Below are 25,671 nucleotides of genomic sequence, written 5' to 3' on the forward strand. Positions count from 1 at the left end.
GAGAAGCCTGATGTTCACAGGGTGGCAAGGAGTTGGACACAACTTGTGACTGAACAACAACAATAAATATCAGTAGAATATAGATTTTGCTGTAACATTTAGAATAGTGATTTCTTACAACAATTTATTTGTAGTTTTTCTCAGAAAATCCATGCCAGCTATCTGACAAGCTTATGGCTTATATTGTAGGATTTATAACAATTTGGGATTGTAAAGTTCCCTGCCCTTTCATGCCAACAGAAATCTGAAAAGGTCTTTAAATGAAAAGAAAGAGCCAGGAAGAGGATAACATTTTAGGTCATTCATTCTTTGCCAAAACTAGAAAGCTATCCACATGTATATAATTCCAGAATTTTATACTTTCAAATCTCTCCCTGAGGGCTGATTTTCTTGGTGCTTCCAAACCCTCTGGACCTTCTGAAAGGCAGAGCAGCAGCTGCTACCTTTTACTCAATGTTGATAATGTGTGAGCTATTGAGCAGGCATTCCCTCAGCTAAGCATCAGAACAGCAGACGAAAGTCCATTTCACAGGTGAGGCTCGTAAGGCGAGGCTGACTGACCAACGCCTAACAACTAGTGGCAGAATCTGGGGAAACTGCAGATTTCATTGAGCCAGATCTATACAGTATCTAGATTCTTGCATCGGAGAAGGCAGTGGCACCCCACTCCAGTACTCTTGCCTGGAAAATGCCATGGACAGAGGAGCCTGGTGGGCTGCAGTCCATGGGGTCGTGAGGAGTCGGACATGACTGAGCAACTTCACTTTCACTTTTCACTTTCATGCATTGGAGAAGGAAACGGCAACCCACTCCAGTGTTCTTGCCTGGAGAATCCCAGGGGCAGGGGAGCCTGGTGGGCTGCCGTCTATGGGGTCGCACAGAGTCAGATATGACTGAAGTGACTTAGCAGCAGCAGCAGATTGTTGTATAAAAAGAGGAGTGGCGCCATGTCGCATTAAGGGAACATCAAATAATCATATTTGGTTATGGCACAGGCTGTTTGTGTTGTTCCTTTCTCTCTCTTTGGCTTAGGCCAAAAGGAAAACTGAATTTACATTTTCTGTGCAAACCTTATCAGTAGGAGATCCTAATAATGTATTAGGTGAAAGAACAGACCCAATTTCTAAAATTTTTAATGTTTTCTTGTTCTATACAGAATAATTCCACTTGACAACTAAATGCAAAATATACTTAAACCCATTAATTTCACAAAACCAACTGGATTTTAAAGAAGTCCGTAAACTTTTTAAACGCCAGCACAGAGGAGTTCCCTCTATATTGGTCCAGTGGTTAAGAATCCGCCTGCCAATACAAGGGACATGGGTTCAACGATCCCTAGTCTGAAAGATTCCACATGCCTTGGAACAATACAGCCCGTGTGCCCTTACTACCAAAGCCTGCAAGCCACAGAGTCTGTGCTCTGTAATAGGAAGCCATCGCAAGACCTGTGCACCACAATGAAGAGCAGCCCCTGTTCACTGCAGCTAGAAAAAGCCCGCACGCGGCGATGAAGAGGAAGTGCAATCGAAAAATAATAACACATAAATGAGTCACAACAAAGGCTCTTGCTCACAGTTTTAAAAAAGCGCCAATATGACTCAGCCTTCTATGAGCACCTTTCTGCCTGTATGTACATGTCACAGACAGAATAGACTAAGTCTACTAGAGTGGCAAAATCATGCAGGCCCAGGTGGCTCAGTGATAAAGAACCTGCCTGCCAATGCAGGAGACCTGGGTTCAACCCTGGTCAGGGAAGATCCACTGAAGAGGAAATGGCAACCCACTCCAGTATTCTTGCCTGGGAAATCCCATGGACAGAGAAGCCTGGCGGGCTACAGTCCATGGGGCTGCAGAACAGTCCAACACGACTTAGCAACTAAGCAACAACAGGGAGAAGGACTTCCCACCTGCTCATGTATCTAAGCACCCTTTCCTGCTTTCTTAGGGAAAGAAATCAAAGAAGCTGGCCAATAATCAAACTGTTACAACGAATTTTCACAATTCCTAAGAGTATGGTTTCATCCTACAATTTTACACTGAGCAGGAAAATAAAAAGAAATTTTGTAGCACTTACAACACTCAGTAAGATACCTCAAAGCACCAATATTCCCCCAGAAAGTCTACTTATTAATATATAATGAAAGCACCAAGTAGGCAAAAATACTGAAAGAGGTTGGGTAAGTACATCCCCTCTCCTGCAAGAGGGTTCATATGGACAGCAGAATTTTAAGGTGCGTGGTTTCACACTTGTTTTCCTCTAAGTATCTTTTACATCCATTCCATTCTCTTACCATCACACCCAGATTTCTCTAGTATAATGGCTTTCAAACTCTGACAGAAGTTCATAGAAAGAAACACACTTACACCACTCAATACACAGACATATACCTGAAACAAGCTTCACAAAACATTTTTTATCCCTATTACATGTGCTATATGCTAATACTTCTCAAGTTTTTCTTAAGATAAAGATTGTAATCTACCAATGGGCACAACCTATTATAGCCATTGCTATGGCCAGTATTTTTAACAAATTCGTCTTTATGGAAATTTTAAAAATTTGTGCATCAAAAGACAATGTCAACAGAGTAAAAAGCAACCAACAGGATGGGAGAAAATACTTGCAAATCATATACCCAACATGAGATTCATATCCAGAATATATAAAGAACTTCTGACACTCAACAACAGAAACAACCCAAATCAAAAAAGTGCCAAGGGCTTGAAGAGGCAGCTCTCCAAGAAGATGCACAAATGATCAATAAGCACATGAAAAGAAATTCACCATCATCAATCATAAAGACAATGCAATTTAAAACTACAATGAGATACCACCCCACACTCATTAGACTGACTGCTAACTATGGCCATTATTAATTCATCTTCCATACCACCACTTATCCTCATAAAATGTAAAACTGACTACATTACTCCCCTTAAAATACTTTAAAATGCTTAAAATACTTTAAAAGTTCCTTGTGTATTATTTGTTCAATTTTGTTTCCCCTGTGATTTAGCCATTCATTCACTGAGCAACTATTTACTGAGAGTCTATGGAGCTCTGTTATATCCTAGGAGCTCTGTTAAGGCCTTAGCATTCATTGGTATACGGATCCAACATGGTTCCTAACATGAAGTTTATAATCCAGCCAGGACAGTCATTACATAAGTTTCATATTCTTTATGAGTGCTCTTATCCACCCTTCCAAGTGAATTCATCCCCCTCTTCCACTCTTATCATATTGCTGTAACTATCCTGATCTGCACGAAGGTCCCAGAAAAACTCAGTCTTTTATACATCGTGGCCATTGTTCTTGATGTCCCTTCTTAGAATGCCTTAATCACCTCGCAAATTCCTCCTCAGCCTTGAAGATCAACTGGAAAGGGTCTCCTCTAAAAACACCTCTGTGGCCTCCTTTCTACACTCCTTCAGTCACCATTTCTAACTCTTGAAATCAGCATTACAATGCTGATCACATCATTTTGTGACCATTTTTTAAAAAGTGTCAGTCTTCCTAGACTGAGTTATCACTGGATCCACAACACAGTTTATCAGTCACGGAATAAATGAATGAATGTATGCTATAATTTCGTATGTATAACTCCATTATGTTCATTACTTAGTTGACTGATGTCTGAAAACTTACATTTTTCTAGATTTCACTGTATATTTTTAGGACTTCCTTCTTAAAGTCTGATTTCAATATATGGATGTTTTCCTTCATTAAAAATTTGTTCGGCAGCAGCCAGTCTGACTTGGAGTATTTGTCTTGAAATTGATCCAATGAATATTCTTAATTTCAATAACTACTCTGGCAAGAAACAGCAGAGAGGATTTCCAAAATCAATATATTAGGTCAGCGTCTGCAGCACAACAGTTCATACAGGCAAAGTGGTGTTACACCATGCGTTTCCATTTCTCCATGCTAATTACCTTTAATGTGGAGCTAGGCTGTCAGATGCCATCCATCTGTTTACCATCTCCCACCACCCCCATGCAGGAGACCTAGGTTCGATCCCTGGGTTGAGAAGATCCCCTGGAGAAAGAAGTGGCAACCCACTCCAGCACTCTTGCCTCGAGAATTCCATGGACAGAGGAGCCTGGAGGGCTCAGTCCGTGGGGTCGCAGGTTGGACCCGGCTTAGTGAATACATCACCACCACCACCCCCACTGGAGGCTTTACTTTCTCCTTTTCAAATAATTTTCAGAAAATCTGGGTAGAACAGAATGGCTTTTTAAATAAGCGACTTTTACCTAGGTCATTGTTACAGAAGAGTGAGAGAGAACATGCGCTGAGCTCATGTAGGGAATATTCTAAAGTTCTCTGTCCGCCTTACCTTTGATCACTCCTCCAGTTAGGACTGATTTCCCAACTTCTACTTCAAGGTTTCAGTCTTCTGGGAGAGTCTCGATTTTTCTAAATTCTATCACCAGCCAACGTTTTGATTCATTTCCACTGCTACTACCCTAGTTCAAATCTGAGCTAGTCTTAAGGGGCTCTGATAATCTCAGAGCTATAGGACCTGGGCAATCTCTACTACTCTCCATGTGAAAATATTAAGACTTACACATCAGAGTCAGACTATGAAATGAAACTGTGTGCATGAGAGGGCCTGGCACCAACAGGTGTTAACCAACTGTAAGGAACCTTTTCTTCTCTCTTTTTCCTCCCTTCCCCAATCCTCCATCTTGGACGACACAGCAAGACTTATACTGAACCATGAATGTGATCTCCTTACTAATCCACCTCAAATTCCTCCAACAGTTTCCCCCATGCTAGGACAGTAGTTCTCAGTGTGGTCCCCAGACCAACAGCAACTCCAGCAACTGAGAATGGATAAGAGGGAAATTCTCAAGCCCCACCCCAGAACTTCTGAAGCAAGAACTCTGGAGGTGGGGGCCATGCCTGCCACTATCTCACAAACCTGCCAAGTGATTATGACGTAAGCTCAAATTTGAGAACCAGTGCCTGAGGATAAACTCTAGTCTAGTATTTTCAAGGGTCTCCCAAACCAGTTTTCCTCCATTTACCGTACTTGCCTTCTCAAACGTCTCCTAAGGAGAGTTTACTTATGATCTTCCAAACCTACTATTCACTTTCCAACTGAGATTTTACTCACTGGTTGCATTCTCTTTTCTTTCTTTAAATATTTATTTACTTAGCTGCTTCACATTTATTCTGCAGCATGCAGAATCTTTAGTTGTGAGATCTTAGTTCCCCTACCAAGGGACTGAACCCAGGGACCCCTACATTGGCAATGCAGAGTCCTAGCCACTAGATCAACAGGGAAGTTGTCACTGGTTATATTTTTCTCCTCCATGACACCGCTCCTTTCCAACCCAGCTTAAATCCCACCGTTTTCTTAAATCCCTTCCTGACACAGTTTCCAAGAACTTTTTCCTCTCTTAATTCCAATTGTTTCTGAGTACTCAGGTGATAATCTGCAGATGTCACAAACTGGCTGTTCCTGGCCCATAGAGGCTATGTGAGTGCATAAAGGATTGGTTGCCAATAACAATAAAAATCAAGAAATATTACAAAGACAGAGATTTTTGGCCTGTGATGGGGAAAGTCAGATCTGTGCATGAGGGACCCACATTCCCACATGGCAACAATCAGTGGAGGGGCACATGTTTCCAGCAGTCACCAGCTCTTTCCATGCCAAATATAGGTTTTTAGACGTCTTCAAATATCTCAAACCGTAACTTACATTTCTTACGCAACTTTTTATGGTTTGTTTTTTTTTTTGTCTCTAATAGAATACAACCCTTAAAGGAACTGAACTGTCCTGGTTTTCATTACTTCGAACACAAAACGATATGGGTTTTCACTATACAAAAGAATATTCTGGACATTGCTGCTGCTGCTTAAGCGCTTCAGTCGTCTCCGACTCTGTGCGACCCCATAGACGGCAGCCCACCAGGCTCTCCCGTCCCTGGGATTCTCCAGGCAAGAACACTAGAGTGGGTTGCCATTTCCTTCTCCAATGCATGCAAGTGAAAAGTGAAAGTGAAGTCGCTCAGTCTTGTCCGACTCTTTGTGACCCCATGGACTGCAGCCCACCAGGCTCCTCGGTCCATGGGATTTTCCAGGCAAGAGTACTAGACCCCCAAACAACTAGAAATGTACACAGGCTTTTGGGAAACTCCTGGTTTTCTATCAATTTGGAAAAGCTATAGTAGTGTTTGTTTTCCAAAGTATATTAGGGCACAACTCTCAAGGTAATTAAAATTTTTCATGCCATTTTGGCTTAGACTGTCTTTCATAGTAACAATTTGTATTTATCTTTCATAATGATAAACACGAATTACTTAACAGTATGTCTGCTGGAAGAGACCTAGCCCACGCCCAGCACAGCATTTCACCGAACCTTGATGCTGTCTCTGTGACTTCCAGTCTAAGTCCTATTTTTATTTACTGATTTCTATTCCGTTAAAGACGAGGTTTAACCTTCCTCTTGGGTAGTCGCTACACTGAACTACAGTGCCTTTTTACAGGCCACCATCTGGTTAACCATTTGCCAGCGGCAAACTACGAGCCACTTTATGAAAACTGTCTTACTGCGGCACAACGGTAAAATCACAAGCTTGTCCAAAGTAATGAAAAATGTAACACGCTGTTCACAGAGAATCTCCTTTTTCAGCAGAAAACCAACCAATCTTCCCTGTGAATCCATTTTGCCGACGCTTGCTCGTTCACGTTTCCCGCACCCCCATCATCAATCGGACTCAATCACAGTCTCCTCTCCCTCTCCCTTCCCCGAATTCTCCAGGGGGCGCCCCAGACGCAGAGCTGAGCCCCCGGCGGCCTGAGGCACGAGCCTGGCCCCAATCCGGACGCGGCGCGCAACCCCCGCCCCGTACTCACCCGCCCGCGGCCGTAAAAGTGCAGCGCCCTCCTGCCCCGCCCCTTCCGGCGGGCCGCTTCGCCCCGCCCCGCGCTCTCCCGCGCGCAGGCGCGGCGCCCACTGCCGGGTGCCGGGCCCCGGGGAGCGACCCGGGGCTGGGCGGCGGCGTGGGGCGTGGCCTGGGCCCCGGCGGGCGTGGCCGCGGGATTCCGGTGTGTGAGGGCGGTCCAGGGACCCTGAAGGCCTGGCGGCGTTCTCGAGCGTCGGGAGGTCCGCCGGGCGACCCCGGGGCGCCGGACATCTGTCTGAGAAGTGCAGCAGAGAAGGGCGGTTGACAGTCTTTAGGGATAGCTTTTGCCCTCCTGTAGGTTCACATCGGCTCCAAAGGCGGAGAGTTAAATCCTTTCTGTCCCGGCCGCGGCGCTTCGCGAAGCCGGGGAGATGGAGCTCGAGTCCGGTCCGGATCCGCGCAATCAGCGGCGGTCCCAGCCGCAACCTTCTCCTAACGCTTCCTGGAAGCTTAAAAGTGTATGGGTGTACATATGTTCCCCCATATATATACATGTAGTCATGTATTTATATATTTATATACCTATGGCTGATTCATATTGATATATGGCAGAGGCCAAGACAATATTGTAAAGCAGTTATCCTCTAATTAAAAAAAATAACTATATGGGTGGAAGGTGAGACATGGGTCGTTTGATAATATGGTGAAATTAAGAGAATTAAAACTCGGCAAACAATTTCCAGCCTGTGGGAGTGAATGCTCAGTGTTCAGTTGAAATACAACTCGAGTTTTTAAAGCATGGCGTGGTTTGTAACAGCTGAAGGGCTCGCAGTTTTTTCTCTTAAAAGTTACCTATTTGTACTGATTACTATTTCCTAATTTGTACTAAAACCAAGGACCCACGCTCACCGCCGCCGGAAGGTCACCCGAAGAGGGAAGGCTCTCGCCTAAAATGGGGGTGAAAACGAACATGCTTACCATTTGCGACCTCACTGGGCGTCAGAATAGTAACTAAGTTTTTTGGAAACCTGTTAGATCCGTTGTTGTTGTTATTGTTTAGTAGCTAAGTCGTGGTGGACTCTGGAACCCCGTGGACTGTAGCCTGTCAGGCTCCTCTGTCCCTGGGATGTCCCGGCCAAGAATGCTGGAGTGGGCTGCCATTCCCCTCCCCAGGGGATCTTCGCTGCCCAGAGATGGAACTCCTCCTGTTTTCTGCCTTCTGGTCTGGTTTGTCCCTTTGGTTTCTCCTGGTTTCTGCCGTTGCCAGGTGGGTCTTTACCACTGAGCTACCAGGAAGAGTGAGCTTCCCTTGTGGCTCAGTTGGTAGAGAATCCGCCCGCAGTGCAGAAGACCTGGGTTTGATCCCTAGGTTGGAAAGATGCCCTGCAGAAAGGAAAGGCTACCCACTCCAGTATTCTGGCCTGGAGAATTCCATAGGCTGTATTCCATGGGGGTCCCAAAGAGTCGGATACGACTGAGTGACTTTCACTTTTCACTATCACGAGGAAGAACAGTAAAACCTGAGCTTGAGTTGTAGGACTTTTAAGAAATACTGGCATCTCCTATATGTTTGCTGTAATGTAGTAAAGACAATCATTAGGCAGTAGCAGGGATCAAATTACAGTGAATAAAAATAGTCGTAAATAGGTTCCTAATTATAATAATACAATTAGTGTCTGGAGCCGAAATCCCAGGCCCCCGCATATGATTTGCATAATTGCATGCCTGTGGGAGGGATTAGACCTTCCTCTGCCATTTCTTGATTCTTACTGAATATGGAACAATAAAAAATGAGTTAAGTCTTCCTTATCATCTTTATTATTCTTATTTAGACTAAAAGACAGCCACTTTTATCCCAGAGTAATTGTAGATCCAAGAAAAGTCAATTACAGAAACTAGAACTGAAGGCTAAGGGAGAGGGGCTGATGGAAAGAACATGTAAGCAGTCAAATCTGGTTTTAGATCTTAGCTCCTGAATAACATAATGATAGAATTTGGGGTGGAGAAGGCAATGGCACCCCACTCCAGTACTCTTGCCTGGAAAATCCCATGGGCGGAGGAGCCTGGTAGGCTGCAGTCCATGGGGCCGCTAAGATTCAGACAGGACTGAGTGACTTCACTCTGACTTTTCACTTTCATGCCTTGGAGAAGGAAATGGCAACCCACTCCAGTATTCTTGCCTAGAGAATTTCAGGGATGGGGGAGCCGGGTAGGCTGCCGTCTCTGGGGTCGCACAGAGTTGGACACTACTGAAGCGTCTTAGCAGCAGCAGCAGAATTTGGGAGAAGCTTCTTTCTTTAAGCTAGGAGCTGAGCATTAGAGCAGTGTTTTGTGGTGGGTTTTGGCAAACTTTATGAAAGCTCAGTTTGCATATCCTAAGGAAATGAAGTTTGTAATTTAAAAAATGATTTTTAATCCTTACCTGCTTTTTCACTTCAAACTCTAAAACATTTTAGTGCATTTCACTTTTTTTTTTCCTTGTCTAAGTGTTCCCTGAAGCATATTCCATGGAACATTAGCACTTTGCAAAAAGTTAATAATTGCTTCATGGAAAAAAAAAAACTAGCATCAATACTGAGTAAAACACAAATTATTGGAAGTACAGTGGTGTAGCATTCTTGTCAGAACATTAGAATCTGTTTTAATGTTCTAACAGAAACACAGCTTGAATCTGTGAAGAAACAGTTTAATTCAGAATGTGATTTGTTTGGACTTTTCAATAATGTCAGTATCCTGAAAGACAAGCAAGGCAGAGTACTTGTCTGCATTAGTGGGCAACTGTGATTTGGATAGGAGTATGGATTTTTTGAGTCACTAGCCCACCAAGCTCCTCTGTCCATGGAATTCTCCGGCACAAATACTGGAGTGGGTAGCCATTACTTCCCCCAGGGACCTTCCGGACCCAGGGGTCAAACTCCTGTCTCCCAAATTGCAGGCAGATTGTTTACCATCTGAGCCATCAGGGACACCCGGAGAGAACATATGGCATTATGTTAATTATTGTGGTTCTTTCTTTCAAATTTTCTATAGGTTTGAAATTTTGTTAACACTTAAAAAGTTGGGGGGAAAAAATGTAGCCAGCACTTTCCTTTTAAAAATGCATTGGTTATGTTTATTTATAAGAAAATGCAGAATGCATTTGTATACTGTACTGTGCTTAGTTGCTCAGTCGTTCCCGAGTCTTTGCCACCCTATGGACTGTAGCCTGCAGGCTCCTCTGTCCATGGGAATTCTCCAGGTGAGAATACTGGAGTGGGTTGCCATGCCGTCCCACCTCCAGGGAATCTTCCCAACCCAGGGATTGAACCCACATCTCCTGCATTGCAGGCAGAGCTTCTGAGCCACCAGGGAAGCCCAAGAATACTGGAGTGGGTAGTCCATCCCTTCTCCAGGGGATCTTTTCAACCCAGGAATTGAACCGGGTCTCCTGCATTGCAGGTAGATTCTTTACCAGCTGAACTACCAGGGAAGCCCTCATCTGTATAGTAGTTTTCTTATAATCTGACCTTGAGAAAGGTGTACCATATTTAAGAACTATATAGAGGAAGTCATTTGAGAAATGATCTCATTCTTCAAGGCATAATATTGCATCTGTACACTGAGGTCCATTAATTGCCAACCAAAGCAATGTTAATGTGTATTATCTGCCCCGCTTTATGCTGTGTATTCTGCATGAGAATTTTAGCATAAATGAATTGTTGTAATCTGTCAATAGTTTTAAAAATATTCATTTATGCTTACAAATATTTATTGAGTGACTACTGTGTGCTAGGCACTATATTAGGTTCTGAAGATACAGCTGTCATCAATATAGATAAAGCCCCTGCTCACATAGAGTTTATATTTAGGGAGCAAGAAAAAAAACAGAATCAACATTCCAGTACAAATAAAATGATTGTAATTGCTATGTATTATAGAATAATTAGGAACTAGAGAGTGCCAGGTTAAGTGTGGGCGTATATAGGGTGAAAAAGAAGACCTCGCTGAGAAGGTGATGTTTGAGAAGAGACCTGAGAAAGGGAGGGGTGAGTCGTGGATATCTAAGGAAAGCACATACTAAAATTAGGGAATGGCTTGCTTGGCATAGTTAAAGAATAGTAAGGAGACTAGAGTGAATGGATAATAGAAGCAAGAGGGAGAGTAGTAGGAGATGACATCAGAAAGGTAACCAAGGCCAGATTTCGTAATATAATTTCAGATGAGCTTTAGCTTCCTTTCTTAAGGGAGTTAGATGGATGTAGTGCTGTAATGCAAGAGCATAGCACGTTAGCTGTTATTACTGGATTCATTTTCTATTGCTGTTGTAAGATAATTGCCATAAACTTGGTGCTTTAAAAGAACACAAATATATTATCTTAACATTCTGCAGGTCTAAAGTCCAATACAGGTCTCTCTGCGGGTGAGATCAAGGCATCAGCTGACTGCTTCCTTTCTGGAGGCTCTAGGGAGAAGCTGCTGTTTTGATCTTCCCTGATTCTAGAGGCAGTGGCAACCCACTCCAGTACTCTTGCCTGGAAAATGCCATGGATGGAGGAGCCTGGTAGGCTGCAGCCCATGGGGTCGCTAGGAGTCAGACACAACTGAGCAACTTCACTTTCACTTTTCACTTTCATGCATTGGAGAAGGAAATGGCAACCCACTCCAGTGTTCTTGCCTGGAGAATCCCAGGGACGGGGGAGCCTGGTGGGCTGCCGTCTATGGGGTCGCACAGAGTCGGACACGACTGAAGCAACTTAGCAGCAGCAGCAGCAGCAGCAGCAACATCCCCTGGCTAGTAACATTGGTCAAAGATTGCACTGGTCAAAGAATTTTAAAGATTTGGGTGATCAAATTAGGCCCACCCAGATCATCTCTCCATCTCAGGGTCCTTAACCTTGATCATATCTGCAAAGTCACTTTTTCTCATAAGGTAATTTATTCACAGATTCTGGTGATTGGACTATGGACATCTCTGGGAGGGGCTGTTCTGCTTGTCCCAGTCCACCCTCTGTCTCCTAAAGATTCATGTCCATTCACATGCAAGATCAATTCATCCCCTCTTTAGGTACCCCAGATTTTCAAGCCATTACAGCATCTCATCTAAATCTCAAAAATCCCAAATATCATCTACATCTAAGGTATAAGTGAGTATAATCTATGCTGGGGCCAAAGTCCCTTTCCATTGTAGACCCGTGAAACTAGAGAACAAGTTCTCTGCTCTCAGAATAACATAGAGGAGGTCCAGGAGAGCAATGATAACCATTACCTTTCAAAAAGGGAGAAAACGGAAGGAAGGAGTCACAAGCCCAGACAATTACAAAATCCAGTCTGGCAGTCTCCATTACACTTCAAGGCCCAGGAATCATCCTCTGTGGCTCTTGGTTCTGCTCCCTGGGCTCAAGGCTTCACCCTCCAGGCACTGAGAATTAGGGCGTGGATGGCTTCCAGGGGCTATTATTCTGCTGCCTATCACAATCAATGTTATCATTAGACTTAGTTTTATTTTTTATAATTTCATTTTTAGCAGTGGTTCTTCAGATCTTAAGCTTCTCCTTAAGCCCCAGTCAAATGATTAATTACCTTTACACAAATCCACAATCAGTACCTGAGGAGCTCACCGTTTTCAGGAACTATTATATAATCATTTCATGGTAAATGTAAATATGCCATCTAATTTCTCTTAAATGGAAAATAATACTTTCATTTTTATACACATCGTTTTTTCCTTACATGTAGTTAATTTATCCTAGAGTTATTGACTTCTTCCAAGCCTAAAGGTACATATATTATGTTTCATTTTATGGGATAAGCAAACTTTTACAACTTCTAAGTTCATCATTCTCACCTTTTAAGGATGCTGGAAACCCATATCTGCCTCCCAGCAGGTGGCAGCAAATCAATACTCGATAAGCTGCTGTAAAATCATTGTTTTCTCATCCTGGTAAACATGCTTGGATGTTGCAGACTGGCTTTTCTTAGCTAGAAGAGCAAAAACAGATTATAGGAATTTATATCAACTAGTTGTGAGAGTATATCTATGTGATTAAATTGTATTATATTGTTATATTAATAATGTTCCTTGCTTATCTCTCATAGTACCCAAAATCCATTTGTAAGCAGTTTTGTTGCAAGAATAATGCCCATATGTTATCAATTGGCTAATATCCATCAACACCACATAGCATTTTGAAATTTATGAGACAAAGTATTCTTAGAGGGAAAAATTATATTCCCTGGAGAAGGGAAATGGCAACCCGCTTCAGTATTCTTGCTTGGAAAATTGCCATGGACAGAGGAGACTGGTGGGCTACAGTCCACGGGGTCGCAAAGAGTCAGACAACTTAGCGACTAAACTAGCAATCACCACCATTACAAAAGAGTTAATGTTCTAAGTCAAGGTCAGCAAAATGATCCATGGGCCAAATCTCGGGCAGAACCTGGTTTGTTTAGTACACCATGCAAAGCTCCTAACAAAATTAAAAAATAAAAAGACAAATTACCAGTACACGGGGTGAAAGATCACTAAAGGTCCTATAGACATTAAAACACTGATTCTCAATCAGAGCTGTTGGTCCCCAAGGAACATTTGGCAGAATAAACTGGAAAATTCTGAAAGAGATGGGAATACCAGACCACCTGACCTGCCTCTTGAGAAATCTGTATGCAGGTCAGGAAGCAACAGTTAGAACTGGACATGGAACAACAGACTGGTTCCAAATAGGAAAAGGAGTACTTCAAGGCTGTATATTGTCACCCTGCTTATTTAACTTCTATGCAGAGTTCATCATGAGAAACGCTGGGTTGGAAGAAGCACAAGCTGGAATCAAGATTGCCGGGAGAAATATCAATCACCTCAGATATGCAGATGACACCACCCCTATGGCAGAAAGTGAAGAGGAACTTAAAAGCCTCTTGATGAAAGTGAAAGAAGGGAGTGAAAAAGTTGGCTTAAACCTCAACATTCAGAAAACTAAGATCATGGCATCTGGTCCCATCATTTCATGGGAAATAGATGGGGAAACAGTGGAAACAGTGTCAGACTTTTTGTGGGGGGGGGCTCCAAAATCACTGTAGATGGTGATTGCAGCCATAAAATTAAAAGACGCTTACTCCTTGGAAGGAAAGTTATGACCAACCTAGACAGCATATTGAAAAGCAAAGACATTACTTTGCCAACAAAGGTCCATCTAGTCAAGGCTATGGTTTTTCCAGTGGTCATGTATGGATGTGAGAGTGGGACTGTGAAGAAAGGTGAGCGCCGAAGAATTGATGCTTTTGAACTGTGGTGTTGGAGAAGACTCTTGAGAGTCCCTTGGACTGCAAGGAGATCCAACCAGTCCATTCTGAAGGAGATCAGCCCTGGGATTTCTTTGGAAGGAATGATGCTAAAGCTGAAACTCCAGTACTTTGGCCACCTCATGAGAAGAGTTGACTCATTGGAAAAGACTCTGATGCTGGGAGGGATTGGGGGCAGGAGGAGAAGGGGACGACCAAGGATGAGATGGCTGGATGGCATCACTGACTCGATGGATATGAGTCTGAGTGAACTCTGGGAGTTGGTGATGGACAGGGAGGCCTGGCGTGCTGCAATTCATGGGGTCGCTAACAGTCGGACACGACTGAGCAACTGAACTGAATTGAACTGAACTGAGAGATGTATTTGGTTTTCAAACTATCAGCTTCCCTCGGGGAAAAGTCGGGATACTGCTAAACATTCTGCAGTGTATAGAACAGTCTCCCACTAGAGTTTTCTTGCCCCAAATATCAGTAGTTGTTGTTCAGTGGCTCAGTCGTGTCTGACCCCATGGACTACAGCATGCCACCTTCCCCGTCTTTCACTATCTTTACAAGTTTGCTCCAACTCGTGTCCATTGAGCTGGTGATGGCATCCAACCGTCTCATTCTCTGTCGCTCCCTTCTCCTGCCCTCAATCTTTCCCAGCATCAGGGTCTTTTCCATGAGTCGGCTGTTCGCATCAGATGGCCAAAGTATTGGAGCTTTAGCGTCAGTCCTTCTAATGAATATTCCAGGTTGATTGATTTCCTTTAGAATTGATCTCCTTGCAATCCAAGGGACTCTCAAGAGTCTTTTCCAACACCACAGTTCAAAGGCATCAGTTCTTCAGCACTCAGCCTTCTTTATGGCCCGACTCTCCTGTCTGTATGTGACTACTGGAAAAACCATAGCTTTCTATATGGATCTTTGTTGGCAAAGTGATCTCTCTGCTTTTTAATATGCTGTCTTGTTTTGTCATAGCTTTTCTTCCAAGGAGCAAGCGTCTTTTAATTTCATGGCTGCAGTCACCATCTGCAGTGATGCTGAAACCCAAGAAAATAAAGTCTGTCACTGTTTCCATCAGTAGTACTGAGGTCAAAAAATTCTAATTCAAATCTTAAAAGGAGAATATTATAAACAAATTTAGATCAATAAGATTTGATAACTTAGAATAAATGAACAAATTCCTTGGAAAACAAAATCTACCAAAACCAAGAAGAAATAGAAAATCAGAGTAGTTGTACATTTACTACAGAGTCTGAATTCATGACCCAAAAGCACTTTACAGAGAAAACTCCAGGTCCAGGTGACTTCACTGGTAAATTCTCTCAACATTTAAAGAGCACATAATGTCAATCTTGCATAAACTTTCTGAGAAAAGAGAGGAGAAAATAATACCAATAAATGTTATAATAACTGGATCACCCTGATAGACATATGTAAGTGAACATTAGAAGAAAATAATCACAGACCACCATCACATCTTTAAACATAAGTGCAAAAATCCTATTCAAAATACTAGTAAATTGGACATAGCAATATAGAAAAAGATACAATGGTCAACTGGAGTTTTTCCGAGCATGCAAGGTTGGCCTTACATTTATTCAAACAATGTAATTTAACAACATTAATGTAAAAGAAAAAATTCTATGATATCTCAATGAATCAAAAAAAATAATTTGATATATTTCCAATTAATGACAAAAACAATCAGAAAATTAGAAATTAGAACAGAGCTTATGTTATGAAGACATGTATAGGTACTGTAAGACCGACAGCTGCTATCATGTTTAGCGGTCAATTAGTCAATCCTGTGAGGAAGATGGTGAGACTGTCTGCTCTTACCACTTCCATTTGGCTGTGTTTCAGAGGTCTAGATGATACAATAGATGAAAAATAACTAAAATAATAGAAGGTATAAAGATTAGAAGAGAGTAATAAAACTGCCTCTTCACAGTGGTCTACATAAAGTCTAATTCTTAAACGATTAATTGCCTTTTGATTAATAGATTAAACTAAGTAATTGTCTTTAAATTAACAAATTGCTCATGTAGATTATCTTTGGACTCTACTAGAATTAATCATTGAAATTAGTGAGCTCATAGGGTAAAAGATCAGTATATGAAAAATCAATATTTCTCTATGATAGCAAGCTGCAATTAGAAAATGAAAAATTTAAATGTACCATTTATAACAGTATTATAAATACCTAGGAATAAATTCAGTGAAAGGTAAGAACTCTACTCTGAAACTACAAAGCATTGCTGAAATGAAAGGAGAGCTAGGTAAATGAAGATATATACCATATTTGTGCACACAGAACATATACCAAGACAGACCATGCTCCAAGCAAAAATACACCTCAACTCATTTATATGGATTCAACTTATGCAAAATTTGCTCACTGGCCACAATGAAATTAAAATAGCAGTCAATAATAGAGGGATTTCTGGAAAATCCCCAAATCTCAATAATCAAAGGCAATGATTTTCTAGACTGCTTGCCTCCGAAGTTCAGGTTGACACAGAGGACATTTTTCTGCGCTGCACAACCAGTTGAATGACATAAGAATTGATTATGGACATGTTAATCCCCATTCCAACCAACTCGGCAGCGCCCTGAGACTGGGTATGCTGGGAGCAGTGGCAGACGGCTGTTATACCCTGGAATATTGCACTGAAACAGAGTTCCAGCATGTTTAAAATTCATGAAATCGTTCTCATTTCTTGTTTTCTTTCCCTCACAGTCTATAAATGCTGATGAAGAATGTGGGAACAAGACTGTGTGGCTGACAAAACAAAAAATCTGGTCCTGGATGGCTTTTGATGAATTTAATAAGTAGAAAGATAATGAACATAGAGTACATTTGCATAATGGTGTAACAAAAACTTATTGAATGATGCTAACTATCTGAGGAAACCACAGTTGGAAACTGCGGGTAAGACTGGTTCTGGCAAGATCCCCGATTCCACTCAGTCATGATGTATGGTTTTAAGGGGGGTAGGGAGTACCTCACATGCTTTATTTCTTAAGTAACTTTTTCATCCTGTTTTTCTAATCAAATAATTAAAATTAATTTTTAATAGAAAAATTTCCAATACCTAGATTTGTCCTAAGTGTATTTTTTCTCAAGGATTTATAAAAGTAAACATTTCTCTTTAATAGACCTTTGGAAAGACTTGAGGCTATAAATTGTTTTTAATATTTGAAAGTTTTTTTCTCACCCTTGAAAACAATGTTAAGTTGCTCCCTTGATAATTATTTTGACTGTAAATTATAGTTAATCTAGCCAGATGTTTTTCAAACTTCACTTTGTAAGTAAAGAAGACCTTTTTTCCCAGTAGTTTCCTTCCTCTTTTCTAAAAAAAAAAAAACAAAACATTTTTATTTTAAATATTTTTTCAGTATCTACCTTTTGCAGTTTTTAACTTCATGCTACTTTTAAAAAATATAATTATTCACAGTCAGCTTCTCTTTATTTATTTGGCTGCACCGGGTCTCAGTCACTGCCTACAGGATCTTCCGTATTTGTTGCAACATGCGGGATCTTTAGTTGTGGTGTTTGGGATCCAGTCTCCTGACCAGGGATCGAACCCAGGCTCCCTGCATTAGAACTGAGTCTTAGCCATTGGACCACCAGGGAAGTCCCTTTCAAGCTATTTCTTATCATTCTAAAAATATACCATTGTGGTATAATTTTCTAAAAAGTGAGGGGAATTATTCTTTCCTGATACTCTTCCTATTGAGTTGGAATATAAAGGAAAAACCAAATGTGAGGGTTTGTTAACAGCTAATGATAGCTAATGGGCTTCTCTGGTGGCTCAGATGGTAAAGAATCCACCTGCAATGTGGGAGACCTGGGTTCAATCCCTGGGTTGGGAAGATTCCCTGGAGGAGGGCATGGCAACCCACTCCAGTATTCTTGCCTGGAGAATCCTCATGGACAGAGGAGCCTGGCGGGCTACAGTTCATGGGGTTGCAAAGAGTCGGACATGACTGAGCGACTAAGCACGCAACACAATGATAGCTAATATTATTAAACTATTTAATGACCATTGTGAACTGTTATCTTAATGTTAACTGCTCCTCTCACATCCCTGCGAGATAGATGCTACTGGTACCCCCATGCTCTGCAGAAAACGGAGGCTCAAGGAGATTAACCCGGTACCCATGGTCATAGTATTTATTACAAGTGGTTTGAGCCAGGGTTTGAGTTCATGTCCTTGACTCCAGTGTCCACATGCTTAACGGTCGATGTTTATTAGCTCCTATTTTGCTATTTACTAAAGTAACGGGATTACTGTAGATCCCCCAGTTTATGATGACCTCTCTAAGTTCATCATAAGGATGTGATAATATGACACCCTGACTCACTATATACAGCAGATTTTCCAATGTGATACACAAACTCACCACATGATGGTGCCAATAAAGTGAGAATCCATGTGTTCCTAGTATGTGACATATTAGGCTCAGACCTAAATATAAATGTCAACAGAATGCAATTAAAGGTGTTAAAAAATAACATTTTTTTTTTTAAAAAAGCAACCATAAAGAATTACAGTCTAGAGTGTCTTTTTAAAACATATGGCATGAAAAAAGCACAACTATAAAAAGGTTAAGAGTAATTGACTCATAAAAGTTAAAAATGAAAAGATAAAAGATGAGCCTTTGTATTCATAGAGAAGTATGTGGGACAGATGTCAGAGACTTCCCACAGGAAGGAAAACACCAAAGGAAATGAATTAAATGAGAGCAGGTGACCTACCAAAAAAAATAATAAAGAAAGAGATCAGCTGTATAGTGATGGAGCTCCAGGGCCAAATGGATGAATGTTCCAGTAAGATTCCACAGTAAATGCAAATGGGTTAGCAAAAGCCAGTGACTAAAAGACTTTAAGAGAACCTTTAAATAGACATCACTATTTTCTTTTCTAATAAGAATAAGCATTACAGTTTTTTCCCTGCAATGTCAAAGATACAACCTACTGTGGAAGGAAGAAGCATTGCTTCTCAGAAATTTATTGAAGCAAATCCTGGCACATTCTATTCATTACAGTGATTCCAGTGACACTTCTCAAACTGTGGTTCTGGTACCATCAGCATGACCTGAAGTTGTTAGAAATGTAAATTCTTTGCCTGGTCTGGACTTACTGACTCAGAAACTCTGGACAAGGGGCTCTGCAGATGCTTCTGATGCACCTGAAATTTCAGGGTCCACTGTACTACTGGAGGAAAAAAAAAGAAGAAATTCATCAAAATGTTATTTATAATACAAAGATATTAAAAATGATACTCTATCATTAAACAAATATTTAGTAAATAGTGGAATGTTATTGAAGCATTTACACATAAGTTTGATGGAGAATTTTTAAATAATGGAAAATGCCTATGATATAAAAAATAATAAAGAAATACTAGAAAAGTCAGGACACAAAATTGATCTCAATTGTGTAAAAACAATTCTCAAAAAAAAAAAAATAGAAGGAAACAAGGAAAACTAGTTAATAGTTGTTGCCTTGGAGTGATGGAGTTGCATATCATTTTTTCTAGTTTTTCATATTGCAGATACTATTTTCAAATTTTCTATGAGAAGTCATTTCATTCCTATTAAATTCTTATTTTATTCCTATACTTTATCAATTTAATGATTAAGGAAGAAGTAAAGAGAGAGGGAGGGACTTTCCAAAGTCAAAATACTAGTTAGAGATACCATTCTTGCTCATTTTCTCCCCTAAACATACGGTTACTAGGAAAAAATGGACACAGTGACTGTCCAAGGCATGAAGAAAAAAACACAGTCGTCATGTTATTTATTGGAGAGACAAGATCTATAAAGACCGTGGTTGATATGTATTTGACTGTGGTATAGTTGGTATACATTTAGTTTGAAAGAGGTACAGGGAATAAAAACTTAACAGACAATAATCATGTGCTTTACTCTTTCCAGTATCACTAGTTAGTGAAAATATTAAGTTTTCTAAAGTAATGTATAGGAAAGTGAAAGTGAAAGTCACTCAGTTGTGTCCAACAGAATTCTCCAGGCCAGAATACTGGAGTATGTAGCCTTTCCCTTCTCCAGGGGATCTTCTTCCCAACCTTGGGATCAAACCCAGGTCTCCCACATTGCAGGCAGATTCTTTATCAGCAGAGCCACCAGTGAAGCCCAAGAATACTGGAGTGGGTAGCCTAGCCCTTCTCCAGCGGATCTCCCCAACCCAGGAATCCAACCAAAGTCTCATGCATTGCAGGTGGATTCTTTACCAGCTGAGCTACCAGGGACACCCCTAATGTAAAGGATAATGTCTTCAAATTTAGAAGGGTATAGCGTTGAACATGTTATCCCTAAGAAGGTAAGGATACCTGTCATTTGAATTAATGACCTGACAAATCAAGTAGGAAAAAAATTGCCTTAGATGAATATAATTTTAAAAATTAGTATCTGTGTATCTATCTAATCTATGTTATGTATATCCTGAATGTTAGACCCAATGTATCATTCCTTCTTTTCAACCAGGATCTGTAAAATATATGTTGAATATACATGTTAAATATAAACATATATATGTTATATATATAAATATATATGATAATATATTTAAAAACTCAGTAAACTTTTTTTTTTTTTTGGCATAGAACAGTAAACGCCTTTATTAGATGAGCTAAGACAGGAGGGAAGAGGGTTTATTTGCCTTTCCGGGCCTTGATCTTCCTCAGATAGAACTCGAGCTCTTTTTCCCTCTAGCACATAGCCGTCTGCTCGGCCACACTGGCCTGGTCTTGAAGCGATGCATGCAAGAAGCTTGCCCTGCTGGAACTGCTCCTCTAGAAGACTGCTGATTTTCGCGTTCTCTTTCCTCTCATCGTATTTCTTCTGAATTTTCTTTGATCGTTTCTTGTTTAAAATCTCTTCCTCCTCAGGAGTCAGCTTTGGCCCCCTTCTTGCAGCCCAGGGGCAGTGCATAGTGGGACTCGTACCACTGTCGGTACGGTGTGCTGTCGATAAGCACAATACAGCTCTTCCACCAGGGTCTTGGTACGGACCAGTTCGTTGTTGGATGCATTATAGACAACATCGATTATTTTTGTCTTGCGTGTACAACACTCCGAGCCCCAGGAGAAGTTCCCCACGTCCAGCCTCAAGGCCCGGTACTTCTTGTTGCCTCCCCGCACATGGACTGTGTGTATGCGGCGGGGGCCAATCTTTGTGTTGGCAGCGGGGCGTCCCAGCTCATGCCTCTGCTTCTTGCCCCCGGTCTTACGGCGCTTGTGCCAGTTGTCCCGAGAGATGCCCATTGCTTGGTGCTGGCTGGAAAGACTCAGTAAACTTTTTAAAACTCTGAAACTGAAAAGGTCACATTCTCTAAAAATAGTAAAATACATCCAAATTTAATAATAAGTGGTCAAACAAGGATGAAAAACGCAATCCTTTGGAAATTGAGGAAGGAAATCATTCCAAATAAGCCTAAGATCATAAAGGAAATCAAAACTACAATTACAGACCCTTTACAAAAGAAGGATATGAAATAATAAAACTAATGGGATGCAAACAAAGATAGACTCGAAACGAAATTCATTATTTAAAATTTTTCAATATTAAAAAAAAAAAAGCCTAACGGTAAATGAACTAAGTGTTCCACACAATAAGTTAGAGAATTTAAAAAAAAAATGAGAAGGGAAATAAGGATAAAAGCAGAAATTAAAGAATTAGGAAATAAAAAATATTAGAGCTGTAAGTGAATCAAGTTATATCTCTGGAGGAAAAAATAATACAAAAATGCACTAGGAAATTCTAATTAAGAAATGCACACATATAAGCACACATTAATGCATGTGGAATGAAAATAGGGATAGAAATACAGGTTGAACATAATTTTTTATTATAAAAGACCTCCATTTCCCATAATATGTAAGGCTATATTGCTTAGACCAACTCTCCCAGCTGGAGGGAAGAGCAATTTAAAATGGTGAATTTCCAGGCCAAAATCTAAATAGTGAAGGGACCCTGGAAATATCAGCAGAGCACTTGAACTGGTTTTGCCTTAAGAACATTTCCTAAACCAGGCAAATGTTGGCTTTAGTAGCCTTGAAGAGTGTAAAAAACAGAAATGGAAGCCCAGGGTCTACCCAAGGTAAAGGTCTAAGAGGAGATCCCTCCTTCTTAAAGCCAAGACACCAAAAGCAGGATGAACATACCCAACGTATTCTTTTTTAAAAAAAAATTTTGTTTTTAACACCAAAAACATTTTGTACTGGGGTATATAAGCAATTAACAATGCTGTTATAGTTTCAGGGGAACAGTGAAGGGACTCAGCCATACGTATACAAGTAGGTTGCCTTGGTTTGGAGCAGAGCAGGGGTGGGAAATGAAAGCCGTTTCTGTAGAGTTGTAACCATAAGAATGCTTCAGATCAACACTGAAGGATCACAAAAACATAATATTTAGTGAAAGAATCTAGATATAAAATACTGTACGTTATATGATTCCATTTCTATGAAGTTAAAAAAAACCTATAGTATTTACGGATATCATCAATACTTGAGTGGGAAGACTAAGGCAAAAAAGTAGAAAAGTGATTTTTTAAGTCAGTACAGTCTGTTCTCCATACCCTCCATATGGGTTCCCAATCCTTGGATTCAACCACTATCAGGTCAAAAATACTTGGGAAAAAAACATTCCAGAAAGTTTCAAAAAGTAAAACTTGAACTTGCCATGCAACTATTTATATAGCATTTGTATTGTATTAGGTATTATATGTAATCTAGAGATAATTTGAAATATACAGGAAAATGTGTGTAGGTATACAAGTTAGCCTTAATGACGTTAAAGTTAGGTTTTTGGAAATCACCACAGAACATGTATCGCTGGTAAACGTCTTGAGACTGAAGGATACCTTGAGCACACAGGTTCTGACCCAGAGGTGGTAGTAACAGGGGTCTCTGCACACCCCTCTTTTGTGAGGAGTAAGGCAGTGGTCCCAAGGAACCGTTCCTTCACAAGAGGGCTAGAAGCAAGATGAGGACTGTTTGAACGTACTTGATGGTATCTGATGAGGAATAAAAGCTTCCCAGGTAGCTCAGCGGTAAAGAATCCGCCTGCAAATGCAAGAGATGAAAGAGAAGTGGGTTTGATTCCTGGGTGGGGAAGATCCCCTGGAGGAGGAAATAGCAACCCATTCCAGTATTCTTGCCTGAAAAATTCCACGGACAGAGGAGCCTGGTGGGTTACAATCCATGGGGTTACAGAGAGTCAGACACAACTGAGCGCACACACACACACACAAAAGGGACCCAAATGCCTTGATTGGTCTCCTATGTCCTGGTGTCAAAACACTTCCACTCACTAGGATGAGATTCTAGAGATGGAATAAAGTCTCACCAGAGAAGGGGTCCAGTTCAGTTCAGTCGCTCAGTTGTGTCTGACTCTTTGCGACCCCATGAATCTCAGCACGCCAGGCTTCCCTGTCCGTCACCAACTCCCGGAGTTTGACAAGCTTCTTTCCTAAAAACTTGACTAAGGAAGTCAAAATAAAACAAATTGATAAACATTAAGAACTTTTCTTTATAACAGAAAATTACTTACAAGGCACAATTTAAAAATACCTGGTTCACAATATGAACAAAAATTTGTAAATAGGAAAGACAGCATCACAAATAAATGAGAAAAGTTACGTAATCAATAGTCTAGGGAGAACTGGATAATTAGGCAGGGAAGAAACAGCGAGGAAGTATGTGAAGCTGAGATGGTCACTGCTCCTCCTCTTTGAGACACACAGTAGAAAACAAGGAAGACAGCAGATCTGAGAGTTTTCTGCCTCAGTTATCAAATCTCCCAGTACCGATTCCTAGGTCTACATCTATCTAATGTATTTATTTAGAACTTGGAAAGAAATAGAGGCTTCCCAGCTGGCATTAGTGGAAACGAACCTTCCTGCCAGTGCAGGAGATGTAAGAGATGCAGGTTCCATCCCTAGGCGGGGAAGGTCCCCTGGAGGAGGGCATGGCAACCCACTCCAGTATTCTCGCCTGGAGAATCCCATGGACAGAGGAGCCTGGCGGGCTAAGCTCCATAGGGTCACAAAGAGTCGGACACGACTGAAGCGATGTAGCACACACGCACGCAGGCTTTAAAGGGATACATAATGTCAGCGGCAGCTATCTCCCAGTTTCTTGATGTTTTCACTTAATATACAAAGAGCACTTCTTTCACTTTTCTGAATGAAACGTAAGTTCTAATCATGACAGCAGAGATGTACTTTGCTTTGGGGTCTCAACAAGATGGTTTAGCTTTGTCTTTCCCTGCCCCTCCCTGCCGGAGAAGGCAATGGCACCCCACTCCCGTACTCTTGCCTGGAAAATCCCATGGATGGAGGAGCCTGGTGGGCTGCAGTCCATGGGGTCGCTAAGAGTCGGACACGACTGAGCGACTTCACTTTCACTTTTCACTTTCCTGCATTGGAGAAGGAAATGGCAGCCCACTCCAGTGTTCTTGCCTGGAGAATCCCAGGGATGGGGGAGCCTGGTGGGCTTCCGTCTATGGGGTCACACAGAGTCAGACATGACTGAAGTGACTTAGCAGCAGCAGCAGCAGCCCCTCCCTGCTAAGGACAACTGTAAACCATGGACACAAGTCAAGACACAACCAAGGGAGAACTTGGAAGTGTTAGGAGGAGATGAACAGGTTTAGGATCTAGGAAAGGAATACATCTTTTTAAATTAATTTTTATTGGAGTATCGTTGATTTGCAATGCGTTCCGCTGCACAGCAAAGTGAATCTGTTAGACATGGACACATACCCACTCTTTTTTCGATTCTGTTCCCATATAGGTCATTACAGAGCACTGAGTAGAGTTCTCATTAGTTACCTATTTTATATATAGCAGTGTGTATATGTCAATCCCAACCTCCCAGTTTATCCCCACCCCTGCCTTTCCACTTCTGAACCATAAGTTTGTTTTCTACATCTGTGACTCTCTGCTTTGTAAATAGGTTCATTTGTACCAATTTTTAGATTCCACATATAAGTGATATCACATGATATTTGTTTTGTTTTAAATCAAAGAAGTCTGTTTCTAAGCAGCTCCAAGAGTAGGTAAACAACTTTATTCCAAAGAATTTTTAAGCAAAAAAAGAAAAAACAACCTAATTTAGGGCTGTCAGTACATAAAAACATAGGGTGCCTTTGCAGTGTTTGTATTTGTTGTTTATCTGAAATTCAAATTTAAATAAGCATTCTCTATTTCATCTGGCAACCTAACCTAAACTTAAATGCCTTTTGAATTTCGAGAATTTTGGTGGTTATGTTACCACAATTCTTTTTTAGAATAGTCTTAATTTTGATGGCAGATTATGATCAGCTAGGGGGCTAGATTCTCATGGGTGGAAATAAGGTATTAGCAATTTTAAAATTGGCCCTTCCCCACTCCCTCCACCATCCACCTGTGTCCCAGCCAAGTGATCCTAATGTACAAAGTTTAGAAAAACTGACCAATGTTTTCAGGTGCTTAAATATGCTCCAGTTTATAGAAAGTTCCATAAAATGAAAAATCAAATTTCTAA

The 25,671-nt window shown here is 41.1% G+C and overlaps 1 protein-coding gene and 1 pseudogene across 2 annotated transcripts in view; both read right to left on the bottom strand.

Moving 5' to 3' along the window:
• MMAA (metabolism of cobalamin associated A) overlaps window positions 1-6,904 on the bottom strand; it is a 32,257-nt gene extending 25,353 nt beyond the window's left edge. For both annotated transcript variants that reach the window (XM_052654894.1, XM_052654897.1), the window contains exon 1: window positions 6,870-6,904. The gene's annotated coding sequence lies outside the window, so the exon portion shown is untranslated. The remainder of the gene's footprint in view (window positions 1-6,869) is intronic.
• A 13,823-nt stretch (window positions 6,905-20,727) lies between these two features.
• Window positions 20,728-21,408, bottom strand: LOC128062358 (40S ribosomal protein S8-like; annotated as a pseudogene).
• Window positions 21,409-25,671: the final 4,263 nt, after the last annotated feature.

This window comes from Budorcas taxicolor, chromosome 17 (genome assembly GCF_023091745.1).
Source record: "Budorcas taxicolor isolate Tak-1 chromosome 17, Takin1.1, whole genome shotgun sequence".
Lineage (NCBI taxonomy): Eukaryota > Metazoa > Chordata > Mammalia > Artiodactyla > Bovidae > Budorcas > Budorcas taxicolor.